The 24,998-nt window shown below is 39.8% G+C and overlaps 1 protein-coding gene and 1 pseudogene across 1 annotated transcript in view; one reads left to right on the forward strand and one right to left on the reverse strand.

Moving 5' to 3' along the window:
* Window positions 1-24,998, reverse strand: part of HTR1F (5-hydroxytryptamine receptor 1F) — a 190,056-nt gene that overhangs the window by 98,349 nt on the left and 66,709 nt on the right. The window contains exon 2 of the mRNA XM_034792169.1: window positions 13,752-13,885. The gene's annotated coding sequence lies outside the window, so the exon portion shown is untranslated. The remainder of the gene's footprint in view (window positions 1-13,751; window positions 13,886-24,998) is intronic.
* LOC117888617 lies at window positions 5,844-7,760 on the forward strand (annotated as a pseudogene).

Consider the following 24,998-nt stretch of genomic DNA (forward strand, 5'->3'; position numbering starts at 1 on the left):
AGGGACCTTGAAAGGTCATCGAGTCCAGCCCCCTGCCTTCACTAGCAGGACCAAGTACTGATTTTGCCCCAGATCCCCAAGTGGCCCCCTCAAGGATTGAACTCACAACCCAACCCTGGGTTTAGCAGGCCAATGCTCAAACCACTGAGCTATCCCTCCCCCATTGAATCAAGCATATGATAATAGTGGAGGTTGTTTGTTTTTTTAACTCAAAATCCTTATCTAAAGCTCAAATCATACATATTTATTAAGATGTTATTTCTAGAGGATATTTTTAACCCAGTCAAAAACTCTCTCTTCACTCTTGTTTTCAAGTTAAATTGATGTAAATTGCAATGAAAGCTCAAGTTTTCGTGAGATCCTGTTAATAATTATCATCTAGACAGCCCATCTTGAGTTTAACAGACATACATGATGACTTGACTAAGAATTCTTCTATGCTACTTTAAATAAAAGTTAACACATAGTTAATCATAATAATTCATATATTACAGTAGTTAAGAATCAGACTATTTTTTTCATAGAGTATTTATAGCAAGAAGGATGTTGAAAAATTTGAGGGTTCAGACAAGAGCCACAAGAATGATTAAAGGATTAGAAAACCTGCCATATAGTGATAAACTAAACAGATTGAGCTCCTTGAATCTAACAAAGAAAAGGATAAGGGATGACTTGATTAAGTCTATGGGTATGGAATGGCTGCCATATGAGGAAAGATTAATAAGACTGGGACTTTTCAGCATTGTGCAGATGTTTTCAGATAACTATCCATGATGACTCCAAGATCTCTTTCTTGAGTGGCAACAACCAATTTAGATCCCAACATATTGTATGTATATTTGGTATTCTGTTTTACAACGTGCATTACTTTGCATTTATCAACCCTGAATTTCATCTGCCATTTTGTTGCCCAGTCATCCAGTTTAGTGAGATCCCTTTGTAGTCAGCTTTGGACTTAACTATCTTGAATAATTTTGTATTTGTCTGTAAATTTTGCCACCTCTCTGTTTACCCATTTTCCCAGATCATTTATGAATATATGGAACAGCACTGGTCCCAGTACAGATCACTAGGGGACCCTGCTATATACCTCTCTCCACTGTGAAAACTGAACATTCATTCCTATGCTTTGTTTCCTATCTTTTAAACAATTACTGATCCATGAGAGGACCTTTCCTCTTATCCCATGACTACTAACTTTTCTTAAGAGCCTTTAGTGAGGGATTTCCCTTTATAAACGCCATGTTGACTCTTCCCTAATGTATCATGTTCATCAATAAGTCTGTTCTTTACTATAGTTTCAACCACTTTGCTCGTACTGAAGTTGGACTTACCACCCTATAATTGCCATGATTAGCTCTGGAACCTTTTAAAAGTTATTACATTAACTATTTGCCAGTCACATGGTACAGAGGTTGATTTAAACAATAGGTTACATACCATAGTTAGTCGTTCTGCAATTTCATATTTGAGTTCCTTCACAACTTTTATATGAATACCAACTGGTCCTGGTGACTTCTTTGTATTTATTAATTTGTTCCAAAACCTCCTCTATTGACATCTGAATCTGGGACAGTTCCTCACATTTATCATCTAAAAATAATGACTCAGGTGTGGGAATCTCCCTCACATACTATGCAGTGAAGACCAAGGCAAAGAACTCATTTTGCTTCTCCATAACTATCTTGTCTTCCTTGAGTGCTCCTTGAGCACCTTGATCATCCAGTGCAGAGGTTCCCAAACTTATTTGGCCTACCGCCCCCTTTTCAGAAAAAAAAATTACTCAGCGCTCCCCTTTTCAGAAAAAAAATTACTCAGCGCCCCCCTTTTCAGAAAAAAAATTACTCAGCGCCCCCCTGGAAATCTACCTTCTTTAAGCGAACAAACAGAAAGATGCAGTGACAAATTTGTGTTCTTTTATGTATCTATATTTCTACCTATGTCCTACAATATAGTAAAGAAAGATGTGTTATTAGAATATCGCCCACGACATCAGGTATACAATGGTTTTTGCATAAGATGGCAAAAGACAACCAAACTAAAATACTAATGAAACTAATAAACTGGGTTTTGTTCTTTGCTCAGCATTAGATATATGTATTTGATATTAAATTGTCAAATATCAAACTAAATTTATCAAGAAATAATTAATTAAAAATAATCAATATGCAATTAAAAATCAGTTAATAGTTTTAATTTAGTTTGCCCTTATTTAAATAATTGTTCCTTATTAACACACACCTTATTTACCAACACAGATGATTCGATAGATATAAATAAATGTTAATAGTTAAGTTTTTTTACGATTTCATTCCCGTTTTCGTTAATATTGTAATAAAAAATATGACAAATATATTGACCGTACACTTCAAATAGTACTGTACTGACACAAGCCTGCTACGATTTTATTATTAGTAAGCACTAGAGACACAGAAACGTATGGTAGATATGTAAGAAAATGTATAAAAATACTCACGTGTAAATTGCTGTTTTATTGAAACAACAATAATACAATTTGCTTTGTATGTGATCCGTAATCCATAAAGATCGAAGGTATTGAATATGAATAAAAAATTTTAAATACTTATTGCACTATTGTTAACTGCTTTTTACACAATTAAGAAACAATCTAAATTAGATTTCATACATGTCGCCTATTTATAGTATCGTATTGTAAACAAGTCATTACACGCACATATTCCTGCCGATGCATGCTGGACTTCCTGACAATGCGCGACACGCTCGCCTGCCAACACTTGCTTGTTAAGAGTTGTTGGCGGACTTGACACCTGATCGTTTATAATTTGTGAATTTATTTGGAAAATAAAGTAATCACTACAACTTTAACTCTATGTTACACAATAGATGAAACATGTACGAACGTTTTTTCAAAATTTTCTTATATTCTTTCTTTATGCTTCCACCGCCCCCTTATTTTTATTCAACGCCCCCCAATTGCACCCAAGGCTACTACTGCCCCCCTGGATCATTCCAGCGTCCCCCAGGGGGCGGTATTGCCCACTTTGGGAACCTCTGATCCAGTGGCCCCACTGATTGTTTGGCAGGCTTCCAGTTTCTGATGTACTTACATTTTTGTGCTGTTAGTACAGTTTACTAATTACAGATAATATTTCCATTGTTTAATACATCAACTAGTTTTAAATGCAAAGCGTGTTTTGACAAAAAAGCTTACATAAGGAAAAAAGTATCTGACACATTTAAGGCAATTTTATTTAAACCAATGAAAAATTAAATATACTGTTTGTACATTTAATTTCCATCCAAATAATGTCTGGGCTGCAGCACTTTTAAACCTCCTGCAGTTGGAGCACACCTTGAATGAAAAGCCCCATATGACAAGGTATTTCAAAGCTTAGTTATTTTAAATGTGTTGCTGTGACTTGACGTGTACAGGCATAGTATTTTTGGCTGTCAGTCTGTCATTGTCCTTATGGCCACCAACAGACAAGAAGCAAAACTATTTCCATCCAGAAAGGGGTGGGGGGGGGAAATAAACCTTCATTCATCCTTCCCCTTTCCTTTACTCATGTCAGAGAATCACTTGTCTGGATTACTCACTAATGGCACTTTGATAGACAGCATATTTGATTGAACAGATTCTGAAAATGAATTAGATAGTAAAGCTACCTGAGTCTGAACAGGAACAAGTTATGGACATTTTTTTTAAATCGGTATCTCTAAGAAACCAACATCATAGAAGTGCTACTGAACGATTTAGCCAACAGTCACATTTTGTCTGTACACTAGATTTCAAAAATGTAACACTAAGGGTTTGTCATCACTACTGGGATAAGTGAACCCAAGTTACGCTACTCCACCTATGTGAATAATGCGGCTGGAGTCAACGGAGCTTAGGTCATCTTACCCTGGTGTCTTCACTGTGCTGCATCAATGGAAGATGCTCTCCCGTCTATTTCCCTTACTCTTCTTGGAGAGAAGGAGAACTGGGATCATCCGGAGAACATTCTGCCGTCAATTTAGCGGGTCTTCACTAGACCCACTAAATCGATCCCTGCTGCATCGATCTCCCCATAGTGAAGACCAGCCCTAAGAAAGAAAAAAAAGTACAGAAGAGGGAATGGTTGAAGCCACAGGCTCCTAGTGCCTTCCAAAGCTTACTGCTCCCAGTCACTTCTTCAGTCATATCTGCCAAGTTCCTCCACCTTTGCACTTTGCCTGCACAACTGTCTTCAGTGTTGATTTGCTGAGTTGCATCCCCTACTCCCACTTAGTTTGTATATTTCCATCTGTCATAACTAAGCTCCAGTGCTTAATGTGTAATGAAAGAGTTGCTGGAGCTCAAGCAATTTGTTTTACATTCATAACTGATGCAACAAGCTCAGAGGTGCCAGGGCTATGAACTGCCAAGCATAGAGATGCCGAGGCTCAGTCCTGGCAAGCTCCTGCACAAATTAAGCACTGCTAAGCTCAGTCTAAAGCATGCTTATCACACTTTACCCTCTGACCCCCAGGTCCAGCTCTGTTTCTCTAGAGACAGACAATGCTGTCCCCCTTGCAGTTCTCCCCACACCTGGCTTGGAACGCTAGGATACAGCTTGACAACTGTACTTACTTCCATCTGTAATGGATCTGTTCATTTCAAAAGCAATAGTAATTGGGACAAGGCACCAACTGATTTAGCATATGCTTACATGCTTTGCTGGATCAGGGCCTGAATGAGGAGTGGAGGGGCCAGGTACAGCCCAAAATGGAAAAGCAGGAAGAAACTCATCTGGGTTGAGGATTCTTCCTCTGATTGTATAAGTGTTTTTAATGGGAGTTGGTGATTAGGGATGGGATAATGTGCTCCCCACAGTATTCGTGTGGTAAGTCCTTGTCTGGCTTGCTGGAGGAAAGGGGGTTCTTGCATCCTTTAGGGGGTCCTACTCCCTATCCTGGGTAGTAGACGGGGAGAGGGAAAGCTTACATGGACAGATCAGGTAAGAAAAGAAGAGCTGGAAGCAGCTGGACCCAGGTCGGGGGAGAGCTCTGCCCTTCAAGCTGACCAGAAGAGTGTGTGTGTGTGTGTGTTTGTTGGGGACAGAATTTTACTCCTGGGGGGATTCTGCACCCCTCTAGGGGCACAGAATTCATATGGCCTGCATTTTTCTGTGCCCGCTCCCCCAGAAAAATGAAAAAAAAAAAAATCTGCCTGGGGACATGCGCCTCTTCCCCGGCAGCCCAGGCAGCGCGTCTGTTCCAGCGTGCCTGGAGCAGCCTCAGAGATGGGAGAGGGGAGCTGGGAGTGTATGCCTGTGGGGTCACTGTCGGGGGGTGGGGCTAGGTGTATGCGTGTCCCTCTACCTTGCTACTGCAGCTCACTGGCGTGGAAGGGTAGGGCTTTTTATTATGCATGAGGCAGCTTGAGGCACAAATGTAGCAGCCCTGCCTGAGTTAATTGATTCATTCTCTGAGGTACAAATGTAGCAGCTGACTGTGTAGTTAATAACATTGTTAAAGTTGCTGTTGACGGTTAATTGAGCTCATTAACTGAGGCAGAAATGAAGCAGCCTGACTGTTAATGTTGCTATTGTTAGTTAACTGTTCCCATTCTCAGTCAATTCCCCCAGGAGCATAAAACCTGTGAAAGTTGTAAGGCCCCTACATTGCTAGAGTGATGTAAAGGAGTCTTATTATAAATGACAGTAAGGGAATCCTCAGCTAGGAAGACCTATGCACTTTCTCACTTTTTTTCCTGTGCCGAAATGGCACAATGGGGTTAGATCACAGCTAAGGATTTATTTTACTTACCCACTTAAAAAAAAAGAAAAAGAAAAAAAAAGACTGAGGGCAAATAAAACATTTACCAAGCAGTCAATAAAATGTCAGGACAATCAGAACCAAGCATTTCCCAAAGTATCCAGCCAGGTCCAGATGAAGGTACCAAAGGGCAAAGGGATATTCGTTCTTTTTCACAACATGAATGGCCTTCACAACATGCATCAAAAACAGCTACTCCAGCTTCTAGTGCTCACGAATTCCCTACAAAACTGCATGCGGATGGGGACAATTATTTTGCACATTGTGCAATGTTGTTCTCAATCATGAACGATGGTCTGTAATTGTGGATAGTTTTGCATAAAAAAACCCCCACCACAAACTGAAGGAAGATGCAGCTCAAGAGGAAGGCAGAAATAAACGTTAAAAGACCATTACAAGTACACTGAAAAACAAAACACCGGCAAAGAAAGAATGTATGGAGGTGAGTGGAAATATAAGAAAATGTTATAATACAGAAAAACAAGGTAAGTAGCATACAACAGTCATAGCCATGGGGTTTCTTCACTTGCTCTGAGATCTTGAATAGATAGCTCTGTTTTTAAACCGCTTTTTTGTAAGTGAGGACTGTGTGATCATTTACTATACTATAAATCTAAATTAAAATCTAGAAATTCAGAAAGAAACATATGAATAAATGTATTAATCTAAGATTAGAGATGTTTCATTGATGGTAAATATTTGTGCTCACTCAAGACATATCTAACATCTTCTACTTTCAGATTTGTACAGGGTGAAGACATTAGCAGGTGCCAACATCCCCTCGTCAAAGACTGACCACCCACTTGTTAGGGAATTTCTTGACATCAGGGTCCAGAATGGTGGTGCAATTCTTGGTAGGCCACAACTGACCGAGATGTACTTATCTGAAGTGTACCTCAAAGGAAAGGAAAATTTAAAACTGAAGCTTAAAGAGAAGAAAATTGCTGTTCTCTTTGATAATGTTGTGATGATGAGGCAAGATCAGTTCTGAATGTACTGTTTGCACCATTTCAACCTGATTGCAATGGGCATGGTTAACTCTTTTTTGGTTGATACAGTGTTTTTAGACACTGTTAATCTCTCAACTGTTTCACAGGCTATAGTCAAAGCAGTAAATGAGTACTAGATTGATTATGAAAATGTTGTGGTAATTGATACGGACAATGCTAGTTACATGAAAAAGGCATTTGAGTCTGTGTTTTCTACACTGTTTCCAAATTCTGTGCATATAACCTGTTTGGTACATATTGTTAATTTAATTGGTGAATCATTTAGAAAGTCTTTTCAGCTGGTTGATACATTTGTGAGGTGCTTCAAAATCATGTTCTCTGGTAGCCGGAAAGTGAGGTACCTCCATTTCATGAACCAGAAACTACAAGAGGAGTCTCCAGAGGCCAAAGTATCCAGGCCTCCTAGTCCAGGTATAACATGCTGGAACAGCTGATTCCATGCTGTCCAGTATCACTCTAAGATCTTTCAGTTCTACAAAGAATTCTTAATGAAGAGGGTAACAGCAGCTCCCCAGTTTCTGTGCAAACTATTCAGAAAATGCTGAATGACCCAACTAATTATGCATTATTGAAAGTACAGATCACTTTTCTAGCACAGAAATGTGAACAAATTCTCAGCTTACACCTGGTATTTGAGAGCAGGAAGCCTTGCACAGTTAAAGCATTTGACTTTCTGGAAGAACTGCAGATATATTTCACCTCACACCTAGAACTCCCTTCAGAAAGCACCTCAGAGTTCTTGAAATTTAGGGAGGCAGAAAAGTTCTCATGTTAAAGGATTTGCCTGTCTAGATCTCTTTAAAGAGGCATTCCATGAAGCATCTGAAAAGCTTGACAAATATTTGTCATTTGGACAACCAGGTCTAAATTGTCTGAAGGCTTGTAGGTTATTCAATTCTCATCGTGTTTATATCCTGCCAGAACACTGTGAATACTTTCAAGTAATACTTGTTTTTTCTGAGGTACCTGAACAGGAGCTAAAATTGTCCATGGAAAAGACATGCCTGAAGCTATTCAAAGTCAACCTATTTTTGTAGACCTCCAAGTGATTTGGCTTCAATGACTGAGAGAATTCCAAATATTGCCAAGCTTGAATTGCATAAATGCTGTCTCTAATTCTGCAGATGCAGAGAAGTTTTTCACTGTACAATTTGATCCTTTCTAGTAGAAGGAAATCACAAAGTGAGAAAAAGTTGAAGGTTCTTTGTTTTCTGTACTATAATTTAAATGAAATGAAAAGACTGGATTGCACTGAAATACAGGACAATGATTTGCAAAACTGTATGGCTTTCATGTGAGAAAGTCTGATCAATTTAAAATGACATTCTACTTTTTTTTTTGTGCTGTTTGGTGTTCTGTAATGTAATTTAAATAAAAATCCAGAATTATAAGTGGAGTGAAGGGTATTAGTTACTAAGTGTTTGTAACTTAACTTTCATGTGTTTAGGAAATGCTGAATAGTTATTAGAACAGGAGTACTTGTGGCACCTTAGAGACTAACAAATTTATTAGAGCATAAGCTTTCGTGGACTACAGCCCACTTCTTCGGATATATGCATCCGAAGAAGTGGGCTGTAGTCCACGAAAGCTTATGCTCTAATAAATTTGTTAGTCTCTAAGGTGCCACAAGTACTCCTGTTCTTTTTGCGGATACAGACTAACACGGCTGCTACTCTGAAACCTGAATAGTTATTGTGACTTTTTTCTGTTCTGTAGTTTAAATGAATTACCAAAACAATTGAAACTGGTGTGATTATATTGGATTATTTTGACAACTAAAATATGCAGAATTTAGAAATTTTTGGCACAGAATTCCCCCAGGAGTAGTATTTATAGCTTTATGGATTCTAAGGCCCGTGCAGAAAAGTCCCAGAAAAGCCCTCTAACCTGGGGAGGCTACAGATGTACTTGGTGTGGAAGGGATAGCGTTAGTGGAGAAAATGGTCTGGATAAGAATTTGAAGGAAAGCATCCCTGAAGGGAGCTGAATAATGGGAGGTTGGGCCTCCTACATCTAGTACAGCACGGAGCTGACTTGCCTTCGTTTTATATCCCCCTTTCACCTCATGTGAGGAAGGGCACTGGGGTCTCAGCAGCAGAATGGTTGAGACCAGGTTGGGGATTATGTGGAAATGATTAAGGAAAGGATGATGACCTGCACTGTACAATTTATTGCCAGGTACTCCCAGATACTTTACTTGACTAAACTGTGGCCTAATTAAACCACATCCATTACTGCCGGTCTTTCTTCCTGCATGGCTGGACAAGGTGGAGTTGAGGACTGGAGACGGGAGGGGGTGGTTTATTTGTGCCCCCACAGATCTATACTGTTCATTCATTAAAAATCTATATGTATAATTTGGATTTTATACCCCACTTAAATGACTCCTTCTTTCAGGCATTTTACAGTAACACCATAATTGTTTTTGTTACACAATTTATTAAAGAAAAATACCACAAAAAACTTCTCTTTTTGAATAAGAATTTCAAAAGAGCATGCTGCCAACTCTTTCAAAAACCATCATTATGGGCATGATCATGAAAGGGGCCAAGTATCCTAAACTCCCACTGGAGACTGGGAGCAGTCAACACCTGGCAGCATAGGGCTCTTCTGCATGCTACAGCAGGACAAGTAATGAGACTGGATATGACACTCTACAAGAGATGAGTTTCCTAGATTATTAAAATATAGTGCAATTCCCCACTCCCAATGGGTACAGGCAATTTCAGGAATTTTATGAGCAATCATCTCTTTATGCGCAATTGTTGCAGACAACTGACTTGAACATTTACATTTATTCCGTGATATATTATTCTCCATATGACAAGATAGTTTTCTCTCAACAGGATTACCTGCAGTTCTACAGTTCTATTTTTAAATATTCTTGCATTTATGCCACTGAAATACTTTAAGAAACAAGCATTTATCATTAAACTATTGCACTTGAATCTTATTTTCTGGAGGGGTTTGTTTGTTTAAAAAACTTCCTTGCAAAATGAACACACTGTGAAGGGATATAAAACCAAAACCAAAAATTACATAGACCTACAGACGCAAAATGAGTACAGGCCAACATAAAAGTGACTAATCTTTGGTCAAGGAAGCTTTGTGATGTGTTATCAAAAGGTATAGGGGGGTCCATTTAGGCATTCTGAGGTTTGGTTGGTTAGAGTACATAGTACCACAGTGCTTTTCATTTTCACAGTGCTTTACCAAAAGCAACTGATTCTTCACAACGTCCTTGTGAAATAATTAAGCGTTATTATCCTCCCCCACTCTTTTCTTCCCTCCCAGATGAGGGAGCCAATGCTGAGAGTTTAAGTGAGGAGCCCAAGGCCACAGAGAGAGTCTTCTCAGATCTAGGAGTACAACTCTGGGCTTTGACTCCCAGTTCTGTGCCATGCCTCAAATCCCTCCAACCTTCTCTTCAAAGATCCATTGTCCTCCATGACCTTTCCTCCCAAGCAGGCCTACAACTTTCTATATCTCTACATATTATGACCTAGACCAGGTAGGCCCACCAACAACCCTATCACTAAACCTTCCCCCACCTCCGATTTCTCTCTCTATTCCTGAGGCCGTCACCTCAGATCACACACTGGCACCACTTTCTAGTCTAGTTGATCTCACAGAGGAAGCTCAGCACAACTCTAAGCTCTGTGCTAGATCCTCAATAGTTCAGTTAGTGGGCACCCCATTAAATAGTTTAGATAACCCCTAGCTCTGCACACAGACTAAATCACACACTGGCTCCCAGCAGATGGCTCAACAGATGAAGAGGACAAGCAACCCACCATTTTTCCGGTTTAGAGACTAGCATGGAAATTCTACTCCTGTTCAAGAAAGTTTGGGAGTTAGAATGGAAGCTGGAATTAATTCACCCTTGACTAGACTGGATGTTACCAAGCGCCTACTATAATAAAGCACAAGGTTACAAGTATATATGACCTCTAGGAAGCTATTGTGACAAAGACAGACCACAATTCCAGAGGAAGTAAAAATCATAAGTCTCAAATCTGCAATTTCCAGGATTTTCTTCAGGTACCAAACTTCCAAGAATGGGTACAATGGGTCAATCTCTAAAGGTGTAGCAGTTTATTTCAATGAAGCAGCCCAGCGTTCACCTGAGAGCCTAACCTCAACTATCTGAAATTCATTGGCCTGTAAAATTCAGTTAGAACTCTCATGAAAACAAGCTCTCTGGCAGTCGCCAGTACTTTGGCTGTTGGCCCCAAATAGAAATGAAAAGAAGAAAGGTGAACCAGATTTTTCTTCAACATTCAGTCACAGGAACAGAGGTCTGGATTAGTTTTTATTGTAGCCAAGCCAGCTGAATTTATCTTTAGTTATCAAGGTGGGCTTGATACTAAAGTGCTTTCTGTGAGGTGCTGAGCACCCAAAACTTCCATTGACTGCAGTGGGAGTTGAGAGTGCTCAGTACTTTGCAGAATCAAGAACACATGCCATTAATGTATCAGCACGTGAGTTCTTTGAATTACATGGCATTGTATCCTGTGTAATCCACATACAGAAGATTTATTTTTCCACAGAGAGATGACTCAGTTATGCAACCATCCAACGAAGCATCATTCAAGCAAACATGTGAAGCAAAATGAGATATACATCTTTTCTACAAAGAAAAGATAGATAATTTAAAAAAAAAAAATTGGAACCATCAGATACCAAAGATGCTTTCATTTCAAAGCATAAGCGCAATAACTAAAACAAATTAAAAGAAAAGGAAAAAAACCTGTTGCCATACCAAAAATAGAGTAAGGCTCTCTAGAAAGGTAAAATAAACCATTTCTCACATGTTCTCAAAGAACAATATGGTAATTAATTCAGAATAGAATTAAAATGAAAACTAGCAGCACGTGCAGTTGAATACGAGTTTGCTAGGGATGAGTTTTCACAGCACAAAGCTACAGGACCTTCTCTGGTAAAGATTTTCAGGATAGTAACATATTGTTGTACAACTTTACACGACATTAAGGACCAGATCCTGATTCTGCTTTCCTGCTGTGGCACAGTTTCTTCAGTTAGGCAAGGCAGGTTTGGGCACCCTGGGCCAGATTTGCTGAACGAACTGTTAGACACCTAGATATCTTTAAAAATCTGGTCCGTAATTCCTAACTACTGGTAAAAGTGCTAATGAAACATCGCGAAGGTACCCACTGAATTTAGAATTACAGACTCAGTCACGTGCTTATTTAAAATAAGTATATTTTGCAAAAAAACATTATGAAAAAGTAAAAGCCATTTGAACCCCGCTAGAGTATTTGTTTAAATGTTTTAATGTTTGTGAAATATTTTGAAAATAAAACGGTCTCCTGCCTAGGATGGATTAGTAGCCTACAACATGTAATTGTCAGCAATATTGTGTATTGTAAAATGTAACACTAGAGCTCCCTCTCTCAAGGCTTGAGTTCAGTGTTCAGCATTTCTACAACTCCACAAAGACCTGAGCAAGGTAGAATGGCGTAGAGAAGACTGAGGGCAGCAGTGCTGCAGAAATGTGCTGAATGTGCTCCCTCAACACCTGCTACTATATGCCATTAGGCACATAGACGGTGGCTTGCAACAGCCACAAGCTAGACGTGATCAGGAGAGTTTTACGATAACAGTTAGCCAAGCTTCAGCATGGAAGGGCTTGGTTAAAATCTTTCTTCATCCCGTAATCTCAAAGGACAAGGGAGAATTTGGTCCTAAATTAAAATACAAGAAACAACCAGAGCCAGGATATTTTTGGGGGGGGCGGGCTCTTAAAATAACTGAAAGATCTTTAAAAAGCTGGCTTAATAGCGGGGAAATGAATTCTGATCTGGTCTGAGCCCCTCTATACTGAATTTCAGCCCAAAGTAAGATTTTATGGCCAAAATAATTTCTAGGCTCCGGCCAGATATTCCATAGGCTTCACCTCACCTTTCTAGTCAAAGCTCTACTCCAGCCAAACTCTAGACTGTCTTCTTACAGGCCTGTCACCTGCTGCCTCTGCTCCTCCCATGCTTCCCTCTTAAACAACCCATTCTGATTCCTTGTACTCATCTCCATACCTTCTTTCATGATGCTATTTATGCCTGACATTCCATGTCCCCACTTGCATTGCAAGCGGCCAACTTTCTTTATTCAAATCTTGCCTAAAAACACACACACTTTTTTCTGCAATGATAATCTCCCTAAGGAAAGAAGGCTTTGGTTGTTAGAAGAATCAGTAGAAGAATCTTCTAGATACCATAGTTGCTCTTTGGAAATCAAACCATCAATTCATCATCCAGTGTACGTCACATTATCACTCTGGGCTGATTTTCTTTACTAATTTACAAGGCAAATCAGTCTCTTGGAACATGGACCAGATGTTCAAGTCTGCTGTGTACAGCATCAAGTACAACAAGCCTCATCCATGATCTGTAAGGAGAACACTAATAGAGCCTTACAGCCTTGCTATGATCAAACAAGTTAAGTCCTGGTCCATGTATCAAATCCAAGTCCACATTTCCACTCCATGTCAGATTATGACCCTTGCTAGAACAATCAGTAAAACATATGTTCAATCAGTAACCTTATGATTTAGAGTTACTAACAATCCAGGTATCATATCATTTCTGGGACAGTTATCCCTATGAACAGATTACAAAGAGGGAGATTTACCATAAATTGTTTGAATGAAGACTTTTGGAATCACAGTTAAGTGATTTACAACCCAGGTAATTTTTCTTAAGGCAGGATCCCCCAGCGTATAGGAAAAGGCTCTTTAGAAAAACCTCCATTTCAAAATCCTACATATTCTCTGTTTTCCTGTTTCAGAAGGTGAAACCAACATTTTAATGGCTGATCATACTGGTTTAAACCATGACATATAATTCTATACAAACTAACCCAAACGTTTTTTATACAAAGGAAGCTCATTCAAGATCTGCCTAATATCCTGGTATGCCCAATAAATGAATGATGTCACCTTACCTTTAGATAGAAAGCCCAGCGCAAGCACGTCTGCATCTGCCTCCATCTCCAGATTGAACACATAATTTCCGTGGCTCAACAAGCCTTCGAGAGTCGTCTCCTTCCCACATTGAAAGTTTATTATCTCAAATCTCCTAAGAAACAAATAAATAAAATTGTCAGTTCCCACTTTCCCCACCCCCAGCAAAAACGGTGATGTTGTGAGGACACTGGACCTAATGGGAAGCAAAAGAAAAAGGTCTGTGAAACGCATGCAATATGAAAGGCAGGTCTTTCGCTATTTAACCATAGCAACTGCAACAATTCCATGACAGACTGGATGGGATTTTCTTACTCTGCAGAGGATGCTAAATGAGACTTCTATAATGGTATCCTCCATTAAGATAATTATGGGGTGGTGGTGGGGGAAACCATATTCAACTATACATGAAAGCTACAGCTGTATTAACACTTCAGCTGGCAGCACAATTTGCTACAGAGCAGAAGACATGGATTCACTATCAAATACAGGATTTCTTTCTTCCTCAAAGCCAGAGGGGACACAAAGGGAACGACAACTTCTGCAGAAGGCAAACAGAATTCATTCTGGGATCCTTCGCTGAGTTTGCCCATCCTGTGGCGTGAACAAGGACAGTGAACAGAGAAAGGGGATTAAAAGTGGAAACAACTGCAGCCTCAAATGACAGGTTGTCCTTGCTAGACTGGCACGAGTTTGGGATGGGTGTTCTGTTTTAATTCTAATTTAGATTAACCATGAAGGAAGTGTCAGAAAGTGACTGGTCAACATAATTATATAAATCCCCAAAACAGGCACGTGGCACATCTTTTTAATAACAATTCACAAAAATCTACCAGGAGAAAACAAAATCCACAAGGGCAGCAGACTGAGCAGAATAAAGAGGGATTCATTATCCTGAACTCCAAGGCTGACAATGTCCAGAGGGCAAGTACAGAGAATGGGAAGCAAGAGCCTATGCTCAAATGCCAAAATATTCCCTGCCTCAAATCAGACAAAAACAAACAGTCAGCTTTCGATACATGCACTTTCACAGGCAGAGGAAGCAAAAGGGGAAAGAAAAGGAGAACAGTACAGAGCATAAAAATATTTTTTATTTACAAATGTAGGATGAACTCTTAGCAGATTTCATCTGCAATCAAACAATGGATCATTTCAGAAAACTACTTCAATGAAATTTAATTAAACCTTTAATACTTGGTGGTAAACTGTGGGAAAAATAGACATCTACAATTAAAAAAAAAGAATATAAGTGAAAGATTAAATATATATGGTCTCCTTTGTGGGTACAATTTGTACCTACATATTTGAGACCCTAAGTAAATTGCAGAAACAAATCTGACTATGACTGTTGCTCCTCTCATTACCTGCCAGGGTGTGCAAATAAGCTGGAGGCACAAGCAATTAATTTTGCAGGCATAAACTGCATCCACCAACAGACTGAAAAAGAGTTCATTAAAAATACACTCATTTTTCTGGAAGAAATTCTATCTAAACATAAAATCAGAAAACAAACTATGCAGGGATCTTTCATTTCCCCTCAGCTTTATTACTAACTGCATTTGTAAGAGAAAAGGATTTTTGTTCCATCTGAGCTTTTCTGCTCCTGATTTCCCACCTGAAATCATAATATTCTGTTTGTGACATCTTGGTTAGCTTGTGTGAAGAAGAGCACAGTATGTCATCACTGACTGAGGAGGAGAACTTCAAGTGGGAATATGCAGGAGCAGAAAGACTCCTAAAGAAACAAAAAGATTTCACAAGCCTCAGCTCAAACGACTTGTACAGTTTGTTTTAATTCCATTTCGCCCACGATGGTAAACTTGATCTCTCATTTGTCTGCATCTCTCTCAACCATTTTTCTTTGTCACAACGTCCATATGGAATATGCTCTGTGCTGAAAGACCACTATCCTGTCCTTCAAATCCCTCCTCAAGGCCCACTTCTGCCATAATGTCTACACAAAATAAGTCAATTCATAACAGCATGATAGTGGGGCAGTTCGGGATAGCCAATATTTATATAGTTTTTACAATGTTACATTTTGATTTTTAGAGTTTTATTCTTCTCCCCCACCATTTGAATCTTGCTGGTATTCTTAGACTGTAAACTCTTCTGAGAATATGCCCTATGTATGTGTTCAGCGTTTCTAGCACTTTGTGGGCACTACCATGCTACAAACAGCAATAATTGTGTACAAATAAATCCTAAGCAGCCACAATGTTTTTTGAAAAGGTAACAGTGGGTAATAATTTAACTAATATTATGTAATCCTTTTAACATTTTACAGCAACAACAAGCTGGGACTGGATGCCAGGGATGAATCACTCGATAATTGCCTTGTTCTGTTTGTTCTCTCTAAAACATCTGGCATTGGCCACTGTCAGAAAATAGGATACTGGGCCAGATGGAGCACTGGTCTGACCCAGTGTGGCCACTCTTATGTAAACATATATTTCCCCTTCTTTTGTCTCCAGATGGGCCAATTATGAAACCAAGAAATAGAACAAACAGTTATAAATGTATAGTTCAGGCTCCCAGGCAATAATTTAACATGTTTGGGATCTCTCTACTTTTGCTATACTGTATATAATAAAGAACATTAACTTCTCATCCCTTGCATTGGGCTATTGGGACACTGCAGTCTGCCTCAGAACACTTCTCTCAAAGGCTGCACTATAGGAAGCAAAAATATCCAATCTAATAGCGTAAGAAAATTAGACAAGACCTAACAGGGCCGCCCGGGGGGTGGGGGGGGGGCAATTTGCCCCGGGACCCGCAGGGGCCACCACGAGAATATAGTATTCTAAAGTATTGCAACTTTTTTTATGGAAGGGGCCCCCGAAATTGCTTTGCCCCAGGCCCCCTGAATCCTCTGGGCGGCCCTGAGACCAAAACAGACTGTTGCTTTGCAAATCTCTAGAGAAGAGACTTTCATAGCAATACCCCGATTGAAACAGGCTAAGCTCTTCAGAAGAGGAAATCCAGCTAGGAAACAGGTTTTCATATGAACACTCTCATCCATTTAGAGAAGTAGACTTTGAAACAAGAAAGCCTTTTTTTGGGTCTTGCAACACCGCAAAAAAAAAAAAAAAAAAAGGTGCCCCATTTCCTGGGATCCCGTGTGAACAGTCTCTCTCACCATGGTAGGCAGAAATATCTATGGGTAATATGACTCAAGTGGAAGTCTCTCCCTCAGAGAAGTAAGATTCTCCTCAGATCTATCTCAAAAAGGTGAGAATATTCGCAAGATAGACTAAACCGAAGTACATATTTGTGAGGGTGGATGGTCATTTGAAAACTAATTCTTTAAAATATAGTGGTATAATCTGGATAGTCTACTTTTCTGTGTACATTATAGCCAAGATTTTCAGAACTGATTAAAGGTTTTGGGTGCCTAGGCTGACATTGCTTCAAGGGACCTGATTTTCAGAAGTGGCTGACCATCTACTCTTTGAAAAGCAGGAGCTGGACACCCAAAATCACGAGCAAAATGGACTGATTTAAATCCGAGTAATTTAAGTAATCATGATTAAAATCAGCAAGCAGGAAACTTTGATTTAAAAATCAATAATTTTAATCATGCTTTGCATTTGTACTTTTCAGTTATTTTCCTAAAGAAAGATTGGTTCTCATTGGCTGGTTAAAACATATTGTTTTGCCACTCAATTCCATATAGCTTTTACCCTACATTTGGTGCTTCTCTTTGCTAACAAGAAGAGTCGATTAGATCCATAAACATTTATTTATGTAAATATAGAGTTTAACACGCTTATTTAGACTCTTAATTTTTACTTTTCTATATTATACAATGGCAAAAGATGCATTTCTTCATTACTAGATGATTAATTTTTTACTGGTGATTTGCATCAAGCTTTATCTGGATGGAAATTAGAACTCAATTAAAAATGCATGAACAGCCCTGGTCTTTTCCTATTGGTTAAATAAAATAAAAAACCTTAAATGTGCCAGATACAAAGGAAAAAAGTAACTTTATTAAAATATGTTTCGCATTTAAAGCTACCTGATTTATTAAACAAAAGTAAATATCATCTGTAGATAGTCAACTAAACTGATTATTTCTGGTCACCATGTCCTGCAAGCTTTTAGAAGTAGCAGCTCTCATCCTCTAACACATAATTCATAGGTTGGAAGAAGAAGATAAGCTTTTCTGCTTTTTCAGCTCCCCCTTGGTTTCTTAACTTTGAATGAACTTATCCTTGAACTGAGTTAGCTGAAAAAACTGAAACAAAGAAAATATTCTCTCTGTACCTGCAAAAGAGGCTACTGCTGTCAAAATCTGATTTAGAACTTCAACAAACTCTGGTTCTAGGTGCTTATCCAGTTACTTCCACCAGTGCAGTGATTTGACTTTCTTTAAAATTTGGGCCAAAAACATATACTGCTTAATAATTTGTTTTAATTAATTTAATTAATTTAATAGATGACACTGTATTTAGACCTTAACACAGGTAGTCAATTTCAAGTTTAATCTGAAACAAGTTTATTTTTCTCTCTTTTTTTTAAAAGCATCTAAACAAAAATCCGATCTTTTTGATGAAAAACAAAATTTTTTATCCATGCTGATCACAAATATTTTTTAAAACCTTGACCCATATTTCCAGTGCTAAAGCCTGTGTGTGGGGGGGGGGGGAAAGGGGGGGAAACTGGAGTAAACAACTGAGTCTCAACAGCACCTGTTGCATACAATAGAAAATTGTTTAACTTTCTCATCAGAAATATTTTGTTGTTTAATTTTATGCATTTTGAGAATATTGCTGAGAGAAGCTTTTTTAAAAAATATAAGACAGTACTAAGCTTCATTCTAGCAGTTTGGTTCATATAGCATCCAATCCGGCATCTGAAGCACAAAAGGAGTTTTGGATTCATTTTACTTGTTCAAGGACTGCGCCCAAATTGTTTTATAACTAATAAACTATATTGGTCCATTTTATTGGTATCCAATTTTTGGTGCAGACAGGGAACCATAATATGGTTACAAGTGGCATCTCTCAATTTATTAATCGAGTGACCCCTTTACTTGACTAACATTTGTAAAGTCAATATATATCAGTAATTACTGGAGATAAGAAACGAGCAAAACTACATTGTGATTCATATGACTAATGATTATGATGACTGTAATTCCCCTTATATCTTTGCCCTTATGTCTTATTCCTCTCCATCTCAGGCTGCAGATCCTAGTAAAGTCTGCCTACCTTACTCCAAAAGGCAGGATACTGGAATAGATGGAGCACAGCTCTGATTTGATATGGTAATTACTACATTCCAGCATGAGTTTCAGACCACCGACATCCTCATTTATTATCGTTTAAGAACAGGTCACCACCTACCTATTCTGCAACCATAAACTGGGGACTCAGGCATCTTCAAGGCAACCCTCTTACTATGAATTACAGATATGTAACTTCCCATTTGGTTAGGGTTACCATACTTTAAGTGTCCAAAAAGAGGACACTCCACGGCCCCCGGCCCCGCCCCAACTCCGCCCCTTCCCCACCCCTGCCCCCTCCCCACCCCGACTCCGCCCCCTCCCCTGGATGCTTTGCCCCCTGCCCCTCCCCCTCCCCTGCTTCCCGCGAAGATTTGATTCGCGGGAAGCCTGAAGCAGCAGGCAAGCTGGGGCGAGGGGGGCAGAGTTGGGGCAGGGCCGAGGTCTCACACCGCCAGCTCCGCACCCCCGGGCCGAGCACCCCCAGCCCCGCACCGCCGGCCCCCGGCCGAGCACCCCCAGCTCCGCACCACCGGCCCCCGGCTCCGCACCGCCAGCCCCCAGCCCAGGCCTGGCCCCCAGCCGAACACCACCGGCCCCAGCCAAACACCCCCGGCTCCGCACCGCCGGCCCCCGGCGCCAGCCCCCAGCCCGGCCCCCGGCCGAGCACCGCCGGCCCTGCACCACCGGCCGCCGGCCCTGCACCACCGGCCCCCGGCCGAGCACTGCCGGCCCCAGTGGCTCCGGAAAATCCGGACGTATGGTAACCCTACATTTGGTTCAGTGATTGAATCTTATCTCATCCATCGTTGCACTATAGATTGGATACCCCAATGTGTTGTATTTACTCTCTCAATAAAAGGACTGGAAAGCCCACTGCAACTTCCTTTTGCACCCTTCTTTCAGCGGTCAGAAACGCTACAACTCTGTGACATACCAGATAGCCAGTAACACCGCATCCAGTCTACATATAGGGATCAGACCATCAGAGTATCACTGTTACCGGAGATGGAATTTTACTTTTGTTCCTCCCTTTGTGGAATAGGTGTGCATACATGAGCTTTCCTTGGCAAACTCCTATGGGAAAAAATCAGAGCAACAGACCAAGAAGTCTAGCAATCAGTTTATACTTGGAAGCTTCCTCCCCAAAATGAAAAGGGCTAGAAGTATTTTACTCTTCACAAAACCTTGGATGAGGTGGAATGGAAGTTAACATACACAGGCAGAGGTAACTTCTAATAATTAAAAATCGTTGTGCTTGCTACTATCAATTAGTAAAATATCCCTATGCACTAGCTCTCATATAAGATTAATGAATAATACAAGCTTCAAGTTTTTACATGAGTCATGCAGCTTTGGGAGTGGACAGAAAAGGCTGGCTTTTGAGAGCTTTCCAAAGTCTTGTGCACCTAAACATAAAACTTGCCCCATTAACCTCAAACTTTCAAAAACAAGTCTCTGACACCGCAATCAGATTCACGTGACCAGACTTTTGTGCCCGCACTGAATCCCACAGAAATCTGTGAGCCTCAAAACCGGTGTGTCAGGGCTCACCCATGTGAATCTGACTGTTGAATTGAGACCTATATGCTCCTCCAGGCAAGGACTATACAAAATATTTTGAAGTAGAAAGAAATTTATCCCACAAAGCTAACCTCTTACAGAAACACTCTTCCGATGTGAATGCATGAGTCATTACCTTAAGTCTATAATACCTATGTTCAGGTAGATAAGTTAACCCACAAATCTTTGAGGGGAAAACACCCCAATTCCCTCCCAGAGAACCACTCACACATATGAACCTTACGGAAGTGTCACTAATTTCAAGGAAAATATCTGGCCAACTTCCCAACATATTTTTAAAACTGACCATCTAACAATAAGTAAGCAGAAGTGAGAGAGGGTGTGTGTGTGTTGGGGGGGGAGAGACTAAGAGCTTGTCTACACTTACCCGGTGATCGACGTGCAGCGATTGATGCATCTGCGGTCGATTTAGCGGGTCTAATGAAGACCTGCTAAATCAACCGCAGATTGCTTTCCCATCGACTCCTGTACTCCACTGAATCAAGAAGAGTAAGGGGAGTTGACGGGAGAGCTAAGCTACGTCAACTCGAGTCACACTATTCATGTAACTCAAATTGCGTAACTTAGATTGACTTTTCCCTGTAGTGTAGACAAGGCCTAACAGATGTGATTGAAAAACTTGCTAAAATGCTGTCACCTAGTTAGAGAGACTTTTAGGATCTAGAACTCTATAAATATTTACACATCACCAAGAGAAACAATACACCATGAGCTTCTGGGAATGAGTTAAACTTTTTTAAAGAAAGGAGTAAATCTGTTTTATTGAGGGAAAACTATAATCAGCCAATGTTGGAAACTACATCTCAAAGGAAATAAACACATCACTACTAACCACACTGAGGCTCTTAGCATACATATTAATAAGTAAAACATGATGGAAGCAAAGAATACAGCAGAAAGATAGGAGAGTCTGGAAAGCCTCCAAGTTTAATTGAATAGTCAGATCACGTGGCACAAATTTTCTTTGGAAGGGATTGAGATGAGCAATTCTGTTCACCATAAATTGAAACAATGTACCTCTGCCCTGCACATCATGTGCAAAACCTCTTACTATCGCCCAGGATCATTTTAAATTAAAAATCTGTACAACTCAGTCAGATAGCTACAGATAGTAGAAGAAAGGTCTTTATAATCCAAACATTTTTAAATATACTATATGCATACTCCAAAAAAACGTTGGCATTTTCAGGCAAAGGATTAATCAAACTGATGTTAGACTGAAAATTTATCATTTCCTTCTCACATTTCCTGTATATGCTTTGCCAGCAAACAGAAAATACATGGTGTTCTTCTGCCAGAATTCTAAGGTAGAATTTATTCCATCATAAAACTTTTCCATTGAGGTCTATGAACAGCACAAGCATTTGAAGCCAAGATTTAATGCTGCAAGAGTTCTGATGAAAGCCGTGAAATTATGGGCAATATGCAGACAATATTTTGGTTCCACTTTCAGATACCCATCTCTTCAATGAAAATCCTAAAATTGGGAGAAAAATTCCCCAAGATCTCTTAATATATAATAAGGAAGGAAAATCATGAGGTAACATTTTTTTCCTTTATGGCTCCAGGCTCATGATTTCCTTGTCCTTGGGCTGCACAGAAGGCAAGTTCTTATTTGTCCATCACCATATGACTAACTCCTCCCCTCTCTGGAAAACCTCCCCCCCATCTTTAAAAGAGTTTCCAAAGCTGTAACATTGTACATAGTACTCAGGACAAACAATAAGAAGTTTTACTCAAGAGTTACATTTTCCTGAAATATCCTTCCACAGAACTTCCACTTTTCCTGCAAGAGTGGGTAGGAATAGGAAGCCTGGCTACTGAAAGAAAGAAGATGATCAGGTAACAAAGTTTTCCTTTATATATCACATCCAAGCTTGCCGTTCCTACAAAAGCAAAGTCCCCAGGAAGGGAACTTTAACCTGTAATGACACCAGAATACATGTATCTATGAAAAGGTGGTCCCCATTGCTTAAAGCATCTTTCTGCTATAGATGGCATGTATCATGGTTTGGACATCCAGGTTAGTGTTTTCAGAAAGTATGAACTGATAAATCAGTGTCTGCCCTGCAGATCTCCTCCTGAGAGGCAAAGGAGGATTAATGCTATCCACAATGCATTTCCTTTGAAGTCAGTGGCAAGCTGGATCTGCTCCTGGCATTACTGTTTTCTCCCTCTGCTGCTACTCTGTCAGAGGATTTGATCTGCCCATGGGTATTCTAACATAGAGCAGACCAGCAGCCATAATTTGCCCTCATGTAAGGGTTACAGTAAGCAGTGAAGCTAGCACAGAATCCCTCTTGGGCTTGTTCTGGTCAGGCCTGTCTACTGTGCTGAGAAGTAGCAAGAGGAGAAGAATATATAGGTACCACAAAGAGAACAAAGAGCCAAGAGAACTGAGGATTTTGAGGCAAGAAGTACCTGTACAGATTGAAGACTCTAGATAGGCAACATTTCTGGAGTTAGAAACAAAAAGATAAGAGACAGCCCTGAAAAGTAGGCAGGAGTCTCAGTCCAGCTTTTTGCTGCTTTGGGAGCAGAGAAGTCTGTAGAAGGACAGTCTCCAAGCTACTCTCAAAGGTCCAATATTGTCACTCCCTCCAATGCAAGCGAAAGGAGAAGAAACCCCATAGGAGGACAAGTGGACAAGACTGTGCCAAGAATGGAAGAAAAACAACAAATTACCACTATTCCCTTTGAATGATTAAAGCACTCACCCTTAGAAACTGAGCAGAGCCCTGTTATCTTTGCACAGGATACCTTTGTATCTGATTGGTCTTGTTCAGAAAAGGTACCAAAGCTGCCTGTAGATGCTTGAAAGCACTATAGCCTCAGACTCTCTTATGCTTTTTAACAGAAGACAAAGCACAGAAGATAAATATCTTTGTACTTATTTGGAGCGGAGGGCTTCTTTAATATTTTCACATTGTTATGTGCTCCTTAAAATTTCTAGATAATAAATTCCAACTGCTATAAAATCAACAGTGGAATAAAATAGCAGCAACATAAAGATTTATCCAGCAAGAGCAGCTCACCGAGAAACTGTAAAGGCTTGGAGATTTGAGAGAGAGAGAGAGAGAGAGAGTGTGTGTGTGTGTGTAAGAAAAGCTACGCAAAAGACAAAAAGAGTTGCATAAAAGTTGCTTCTAAGTTGAACAAAGAAGCAAGGCAATGAAACTTACACCACTGAGAGATATAAACTCCAGAATTAAATGGAAAACATGCAAAGGAGAGGGAAATGGGCAAAGAACAGAATGTAGGGGACATTCACAAGAAATAGGGCAGAAGCATAATGAGCAGGTGCTTAACAAGATCTAGTTTTAACTTTTACCTCTTCACTAATCCTAAACTGCAGCCCTCTTTGCAGTTCCCCCAGGAGGCGGCTCTTTGTGGCTGTACTTTTGGTACATTCATACCCCAGGGAATTTCTTCTATAGTTTTTATTTCTGTCAAAGTGTTTTTAAAAAATGTTAACAGGCCCATTTGTATCTTACGATGTCTAGGCCTCAGGCTCTATGTACTTTTGATCTCTACTACAGAGCATCACTTCCTCATTAGAAGTCAATTAAATTGCACTAGTGTAAACTCAGCATGAGACCAGAATAAGGCCCGTGTTCTTTACTAGAACACCAACAGGAGGGAGATTTTTATATCTCCATGCAAACAAACTAAATCTGTCACCCAACAGCTAACAACTAGGGCTGGCTTTTCATGATCATTGCACCTCATAAATAAATGCTGTTCAATATTTCAGGTACTTCATGTTGCCTGGGTGGTCTCTGCTTTAAAGAATAAATCATTGACCAGTGGTATCCTCAGGAGAAACTGGGACAACACATCATTTAAATGACTATAAATCATGAAAGAAATTCCCTGTTTAATTTTTTTCCTATCAAAGGACTTTCCCCCCAAAGGCATTTGACATGTTCCTTGGTTATATATCTATAAAAGAAGCCAAAGATAATAGAACTTTTTTAACAGAGATTCTGTTTTATTATCATAATGTCTTAAAGCACCTATCTGAATTTCTTCTCATAGTTGGGAGTCTGTGGAGAAGAAGTTATTATAAGTAGGTCTCCCTGAAAGCACCCCATTTCCTTAGGGCAGGGGTTCTCAAGTTTTTCCACAGTACAGACCACATCTTAGTACAACATTGCCTCAGTGAGCCTCTCCGCCTCTCCATGATCCCCTTCAGAACCACACAACAAAAAACTCATCTGTTGGTTAAAGCAAGTCAACCTCATGAAAACAATCCCACTCCTACCTCTCAAGTCATTATGTTCAACTAATGCAATCTATCCACCTGAATGATCATAAATCTAAGTGTTTTCTTGGACTGGCACAAAACGAGTATGCATGCATGTCAGAAGTAAATCAGATCACAAAAAGAGCCCGACACCATTTTGTTTTGTTT

Source organism: Trachemys scripta, chromosome 1 (assembly GCF_013100865.1).
Source record: "Trachemys scripta elegans isolate TJP31775 chromosome 1, CAS_Tse_1.0, whole genome shotgun sequence".
Taxonomy (NCBI): Eukaryota; Metazoa; Chordata; order Testudines; family Emydidae; genus Trachemys; species Trachemys scripta.